Source organism: Cynocephalus volans, chromosome 18, assembly GCF_027409185.1.
Source record: "Cynocephalus volans isolate mCynVol1 chromosome 18, mCynVol1.pri, whole genome shotgun sequence".
NCBI lineage: Eukaryota > Metazoa > Chordata > Mammalia > Dermoptera > Cynocephalidae > Cynocephalus > Cynocephalus volans.
Genome location: NC_084477.1, coordinates 2,256,384 through 2,264,109, shown reverse-complemented (window position 1 = coordinate 2,264,109; position 7,726 = coordinate 2,256,384). Strand labels below are relative to the sequence as shown.

Below are 7,726 nucleotides of genomic sequence, written 5' to 3'. Positions count from 1 at the left end.
TCTAGAGTCTTGTTTAGATCTTGTGTTTCTCTGCTGATTCTTCACCTAGATGATCTGTCTAATATTGACAGTGGGGTGTTCAGGACCCCTGCTATTATTGTATTAGTGTCTATTTCCTTCTTTAGGTCTAATAGAGTTTGTTTTATAAATCTGGCTGCTCCAACATTGGGTGCGTACATATTTATGATTGTTATGTCTTCTTGATGGATCAGTCCTTTTATCATTAAGTAGTGTCCCTCATTGTCTCTTTTTATGGTTTTTAATTTAAAGTCTATTTTGTCAGATATAAGAATAGCTACTCCAGCTCGTTTTTCTTTTCTGTTTGCATGGCAAATCTTTTTCCATCCTTTCACTCTTAGTCTGTGTGAATCTTTATGGGTGAGGTGGGTCTCTTGTAGGCAGCATATAGTTGGGTCCTCCTTTTTGATCCAGTCAGCCAGTCTGTGTCTTTTGATTGGGGAATTTAAGCCTTTAACATTAAGAGTTGTTATTGAAAGGTGTTGATTTATTCCTAGCATTTTATTGGTTGTTTGGTTGTCTTAGGTGTCTTTTGTTCCTTGCTTTCTGATTTACTGTTTGGTTTCTTTGTTTGTTGGTTCCTTAGGTTGTAGATAGTGTTTTTGTTTGCTTGTTTTCTCTTCATGAATGCCATTTTTATTATAGTAGTGGGTATTGATTTTTCTTGGGTTTTTATGGCAGTGGTAGTTATTTTTCAGGAACCAAACCCAGTACTCCCTTGAGGATTTCTTGTAAGGGTGGTCGTGTAGTAGTGAACTCCTGCAGTTTTTGTTTGTCTGAGAAATATACTATTTGCCCTTCATTTCGGAAAGATAGCCTTGCAGGGTAGAGTATTCTTGGCTGGCAATCTTTGTCTTTTAGTATTTTGAAAATATCATCCCATTCCTTTCTAGCTTTTAGGGTTTGTGATGAGAAGTCTGATGTTAGCCTGATTGGGGCTCCTTTATAGGTGATTTGATGCTTCTCTCTTGCAGCTTTTAAGATTCTCTCTTTGTCTCTGAGTTTTGCCAATTTGACTATGACATGTCTTGGAGAAGGCCTTTTTGGGTTGAATACGTTTGGAGATCGTTGAGCTTCCTGGATCTGAAGATCTGTGATTTTTCCTATACCTTGGAAGTTTTCTGCCACTATTTTGTTGAATATGTTTTCAATGCAATCTCCATTTTCCTCCCCTTCTCGAATACCCATGACTCGGATATTTGAGCGCTTGAGGTTGTCTGATATCTCTCTCAGATTTTCTTCCATGTCCTTGATTCTTTTTTCTTTCTTTTTGTCTGCTTGTGTTATTTCAAACAGCCCATCTTCAATTCAGAGCTTCACTCTTCAACTTCGACAAGCCTGCTGGTTAAACTCTCCGTTGTGTTTTTTATTTCACTGAATAACTTCTTCAGTTCAGCAAGTTCTGCTACATTTTTTTTCAGGACATTGATTTCCTTGTACATTTCCTCTTTCAGATCCTGTATACTTTTCCTCATTTCATCATGATGTCTAGCTGAGTTTTCTTGTATCTCATTCAGTTTCCTTAGAATTATCACTCGAAATTCCTTGTCAGTTATTTCAGTGGCTTCTTGTTCTATAGGATCTAGAGTTTGAAATTTATTAACTTTTGGTGGTGTACTTTCTTGATTTTTTGTATTTCTGGTATCTTTTTTTTTGGTGTTTATTCATTGTGGCAGGGGGTTTCACAGACCACCGGTTTGAGACTAATGACTAACTAGGATGTTGCTGCGGTTGCCAATTTCGTATGGCTCCCTACGTGACTGCTCAGTTGGCCTCTAGTGCCTTGTGTGTGTGGTTGCCTCGGGTCTTGGGCTTCTCCGGGGAGCCACCTTTCTGGTCAGCTTGGACTCTGCTGGGCTGGTGGATCACGTACCACAGGGTGTGTGATCTCTGTTGAGCTTTCACTTCCTGTGCAAGTCTTCTCCCTGTTCCTTGTGCTCTGGCCCAGGCTGTTGGATCGTGCAGTGGAGACCCCACCGGGTGTGTGGTTTCTGTCGAGTCTCCACCTCCCAGGTCGCACATCTCCCCACTCTGTGCGCACTGTGCTGGGCTGGGGCGTGTCTTCTGCGCCCCTCTTCTATCAGCTGGGCCTTCAAGACCCTGCTCGGCACCGCCTCGCCCAGGAAGTCTACCAGGTTTCTGCTAGGCACAGGCGACGGTCTCTCTGGGTGCCTTTGTAGCACTGTGTAGATCTTTCTCGGGTCTTGTTCACCTTTGTATCCCCCTGGCATAGACCGAATCTAGCGCCCACCTGCAGCCTGTTCTCCGGCAGGTTCAAGTGGACCTGGGTACTCTCCTACCACACTATTCCCAACCAGAAAGTGGTTAGGCTTTTTTCCGAACTGGTGGCTGCAGAGATGGTATCTGCCTCCCAGTAACAGTAAGTTTACTGGGGGCCAGAGTCCAGGGTGTGGTTGAGTGACAGTCGGCCCACCCGTACTTCCTTGCTCTCCTGACACTGGCCGGGGACACCCCCCGCCACCAGCCCCGCCAGAGAACCGTGGAGGGAGTGGGAGGGGAGGCCAGCCCACAGGCTCCGGAATGCCCCGCACCGGGCCAAGCAAGTGGGAAGTCTCAGTGAGGGCCTAGCTGGGTGGAGCTGCCAGCACGTGGGAAAATGGAGGCAGCTCCGGGGCAGTGAGTGGCCTGGTGATGCAGGCGGGAGCCGGGTGGGCGTAATCCCCCTGAACAGAACTGGGCCAGGGGTCACTCACAGGGTTTTGCCAGGTCGGGTGTTCACTCTCTGTCTCTGGTTTGTCGCCTTCCCCATTCTCGGCCGCTGCCGCCTCGGGCTGTTCAGTCGCGGTGCGGCTCGGGCACTCCCAGGAATCTTCTTTAATGCCAGCCTGAAACCTCGAATCCTGAATAGGGCAGCTGGCCACCTTCAGCGCAGCCCCGGCCTCCAGGATCCTGTCTGCATCCACAGCAGCCCTGGCACCATGTTCCCTGTTTCGAGACTCACTTTTGCAAATAAGAAACAGTTATTTTCCTGCTCCACACGTCAAAGTTGTTGCCTGTAAATGAGGTAGCCTCTCCTGCCGGGGGCAAAGTGGTGGTCACCCTCCACGACTGGCCACCAGCAGCGGTCCTCCCTTAAGAGATGGCAAGAGGAAGGTCCACAAGTTTCCCGGCTGCCTGAGGCCCAGTGTCCACCTTTTCCACCTCAGCTACTCCGTGCCAACCGCCGCAGCCACTGCCATCTTCTAAAGTATTATTTCTTAACAATAATGTAAAATATTTGAACCCCTTCTGCATGGGAATGTAAAATGGTACAGCCTCTATGAAAAACATTATGATGGTTCCTTAAATAATTACAAATAGAATTATTATGTAGTTGAGCAACTCCACCTCTGGGGATATACCCAAAAGAATTAAAAGCAGAGCCATGAGGATACATATGTAGCTCTTTCTGTGCCTGCTGCAGCCATTGCTTGTGGTCCCAAGAAACATCTGATGTGAGTAGCAGCTCCAAAGCTTGGATGGTGGATAAACTGACCAGTTTGTTTGCTCCTTGTCCATCCACCAGTCCCCACAAACTGAGAGAATGTCTCCCTCTCATCATTTTCCTAAGGAACAGACTTAAGTATGCCCTGACAGGAGATGAAGAAAAGATTTGCATGCAGTACTTCACTAAGGTATATGGCATGGTCTGAACTGATATAAAATATCTGGCTGGTTTTATGGATGTCATCAGTGTTGATAAGGTTGGAGAGAATTTCCATCTGATCTGTGAAATCAAAGGTCACTTTGTGGTTCATTGTTTTACACCTCAGGAGGCCAAATACAAGTTGGGCAAAGAGAGAAAAATCTTTGGGGACACTAAAGGAATCCCTCAACTGGTGACTTGTGATGTTCTCACAATCCACTACCCTGATTCCATCATCAAAGATTAATTTGGAGACTGGCCTGAGCACCAGTTTCATCAAGTTTGATGCTGGCCACCTGTGCATGGTGACTGGCAGTGCTAACGTGGGAAGAACTGTTGTGAGCAGCAACAGAGAGAAACATCCTGTCTCCTTCAATGTGGTTCATGTGAAAGATGCCAGTGGGAGCAGATTTGCCACCTGGCTGTCCAACATTTTTGTTATTGTCAAAAACAAAAAAACACAGATTTTTCTTCCCTTAGTAAAAAGTATCTGCCTTACCATTGCCGAAGAGAAAGACAAGAGACTGGGGGCCAAACAGAGCAGTGGGTGAAATGCTCTTTAGGTGATGTGCTAGAAAACTCTCTTTCCTTAATTAGAGATAATACAGCATTTAAAAAAAAAAAAGATATATATGTACATCCTTGTTCACAACAGCCAAAAGGTAGAAGCAACCAAGTATTCATCATAAGGTGAATAAATGAAGTGTGGTATACAATGAAATATTATTTATTTTTTAAAATAAAGGAAATTCTAATGTATGCTATAAGTGGATGAACCTTGAAACATGCTAAGTGAAAGAATTCAGACACTATTGTATGCAGTGATGTAGAAACATGTATGTATTACATATATGAGATACATGTGGTAAGACCTGAATGAGGATTTCAGCTTTGGTCAGACTAGAGGAAAGAGGTATTGAATTTTGATCCCAGCCAAGTTAACTCACTGATTGATTAAAAAAAAAAGAAAGAAAGAAAGGAACACTATTCAGAGCTGGCTGGTTAGCTCACTGTGTTAGAGCATGGTGCTGATAACAGCAAGGTCAAGGGTTTGAATCCCAGTATTGTCCCCCCACTCCCTCAAAAATATATATATATATATGTTGCTCTTCAAAGAAATACAACAGAATTAATAGTTTTTAGTACACAATTTATAAAATTATGGGTCATGTGAAGAAACAGGAAAATATAATCCATATACAAGACAAAACGCAGGCAGTAGAAGTTATCCCCATTATATCCAACATGTTGCAATTAGCATACAAGAATTAGTAAGAAGCTATTATTGACATGTTCATTGGAGTAAAGGAAAATATTCTCATAATAAATAAATAGAAACTAGAGACCGAAATAAAAATAGCTTTAAAAGAACCTGTCAGGCTAGGGCTGGGTCCGGTGTTCACAGACCCCTCAAGCCTATTGTCCAGACTGGGGCACAAACCCTTCACATGCAGGTCTAGGAGCTAGGTAACTGGCCAAAAGGTCCTTGGAGCAGTAGGTTTGAGAGCATGGCTCCATGGGGCAGATGTCTGAGGTAGTAAATGCCAGCCAGGTGGCAGTGCCACACATGTGCATTAACTTCACCTACACACAATTAGTTTACAAAGAATGCACTGCACCATCCCCAGCCAGAACAAAGGTGAGGGAGTCTGATTAAATTATTCTATTTCCCCAACAATCTACCCCTTCAGGGTCCCTTGCTGTACTATCTATGCATTCAGAATCTTCTCTGATGTTCCCTTAGTGAGGATAAATAATGCTTACATTTACATAACCCATTGTCTGTTCAATATGCCTTAAGGATTGTAGTTCTGTTCTTTTAACTATTAACTGCATATGTTTGGTTAGTAGTCATCATTGGTGTGATTTTCCATGGGAATCCTGCTGTCATACTGATGGGAAGTTCAATGCACATTCAGTGGCCTGACACATTGATCATGAAACTCTGATGCAGAGCCTGCAGCCAGAACACTATGGACAAAAAGACAGAAGGGTTATTTGTACCAATAGATTATCAGAATAGGTTCTGGGATGACCCTCGTCTTACCCGGCCAGACCACTCCTAGTAATTTGACTGAAAGCCCAGGTCCTTGCACTTTGACTGTGTTCATGGCCTATCCACATTGTTCCAAATGACTTAGCAGTGTTGGAGCTGCCTGGGTTAAATCTGTAAGAGAATCGGAGGTTAGTAACACATCATCAATGTAGTGAAACATTGTAACTGTGCTGGGTCTAGTCCACTTGACTAGGTCCCCAGGCACCAAACCATGACAGATGGTTGGGCTATGCAGATAACCTTGGGGCAATACTTGAAAGATCCACTGTCTTCCTTCCCAGGTGAAGGTGAGCTGATCTTGGCTATCAGCCAAGATTGGAATAGAGAAAAAAGCATCTGCAAAGTCCCATACATAATGATAAATTCCCAGCTGAGTCGTCAGCTGGTCCATCAAGTTGTGAACTGAAGGCACAGCTGCATGCAAAGGAGGCATTATTTTGTTCAGTTTTGGATAATCTACAATCATTCTCCAGGTACCATCAGGTTTTATCACTGGCCATACCAGAGCATTAAATGATCTATGAGCCAGATGAATAATGCCAACTTTCTCTAATTTCGATATAGTGGCACTTATCACTGCATGTCCTCCCAGTAGGCGATATTGCTTTACACTAACTACACATCTTGGCTTGGATAACACCTGTGGGTCATGTTTAGCATATCCTCTTAACACAGGCTTTACTGTCCGTATTCACAGCTGAAACTATCCAACTGTTGCATGCAGGTGTAAACCACAAAGTACATCCATACCCAAGATGTATTCAGCTACGGTGGACACAGTATATACATAGGAAGTAATCTTCCTATGCCCAATGGCAATGACACAGCTTTAACCTCAGTAGTATGTTCTCCATAGCCATCTGTATGAACTGTGGCCCCTGGAAATTTATCTGGATAGACATATATCAGGCTACATTCTGCACCTGTATTCATCAATGCCAAAACACGCTGCATATTTGTCCTTGACCAATATATTGCCAATTCCACATGAGGCCTCCAGTACTCGCCTGCACCCAAAAGACGAGTACCTTGGCCTGCTCCCTAATCAAAATGGAACAGTTCATCTGCCTCTTCGGGAGCAACCAAAAAGTCTTTTGAATCCATGGAGCATACCCTGCTACCTGTTTCCAGACATTGGGTAAAACTCTTTTTGGGGCACAATTGCTGCCACAAAGGAAACAGAACTTCATTTGGCTGCCAGTCAATTTTCTTTTTATCAACCCCTGCTGCAAGCAAGTCAAGCCACATCTGCTTACGGTTAGTCTTGCTTGGTCCCTTTGGGATAAAATCCCAAGTATTTCTTGGGGGTTTGGTCTTAGCCACCTTTTGGACCCCTTTTGCTTGTCTCCTATCCTCTATTTCACCCAAGCTGGCTATCATGGTCATTACCTCACGTATACAATGTATGGGGCCGGTATGGCCATCAGTGACCCAAAGGACGTTGACAGGGCATTTTGCAGCACTATGTCTCTCATGCTGCCTGTAAAGTTTTCATCATCTGGGACACGAGGGTTCACATTAAAAATGGACTGCCACATCCCCAGCTCTCAAGTGATTTGGACCAGCTCAGCATATGTTTGTCATTTACTAACAATCTTGGGCAGTTCTCCAGCATTTGCCCACATGGTTTGGGCAGCTGCGTTCACCCGGTCCATCAAGCAGTAATTACCTCACCCTTGTGCATATCTGTGGCTATTCTGCAGCCACTGGGTGTATGGTAATGGAGGCAAATTTCTCCACCTTCTCAACAGAACACATCACACTATCCACCCGTAGGTCCCATAATCACAACAGCCAAGCAGTCAGGGTCTCCCCATGTTTCTGCCTGAACTGTCTCCCCAAGCCAACCAGTTCAACCTGTGTTTACAGGACATAGGTGGTGATCTGTGTCACCTGTTGCTCACCCACTTGTTGTCCGTCTGGTCCCATAGACTGCTCATGTTCCAATTTCTTGTGTGCAACAGGTTGTGCCTGGAGATGCACGGTCTCCCCCAACTCACAACCGG

General features: G+C 44.4%; 1 pseudogene; it reads left to right on the top strand.

The window, feature by feature from the left end:
• The first annotated feature begins 3,482 nt into the window (after positions 1-3,482).
• On the top strand, positions 3,483-4,215 carry LOC134366415 (small ribosomal subunit protein eS4, X isoform-like; annotated as a pseudogene).
• Positions 4,216-7,726: the final 3,511 nt, after the last annotated feature.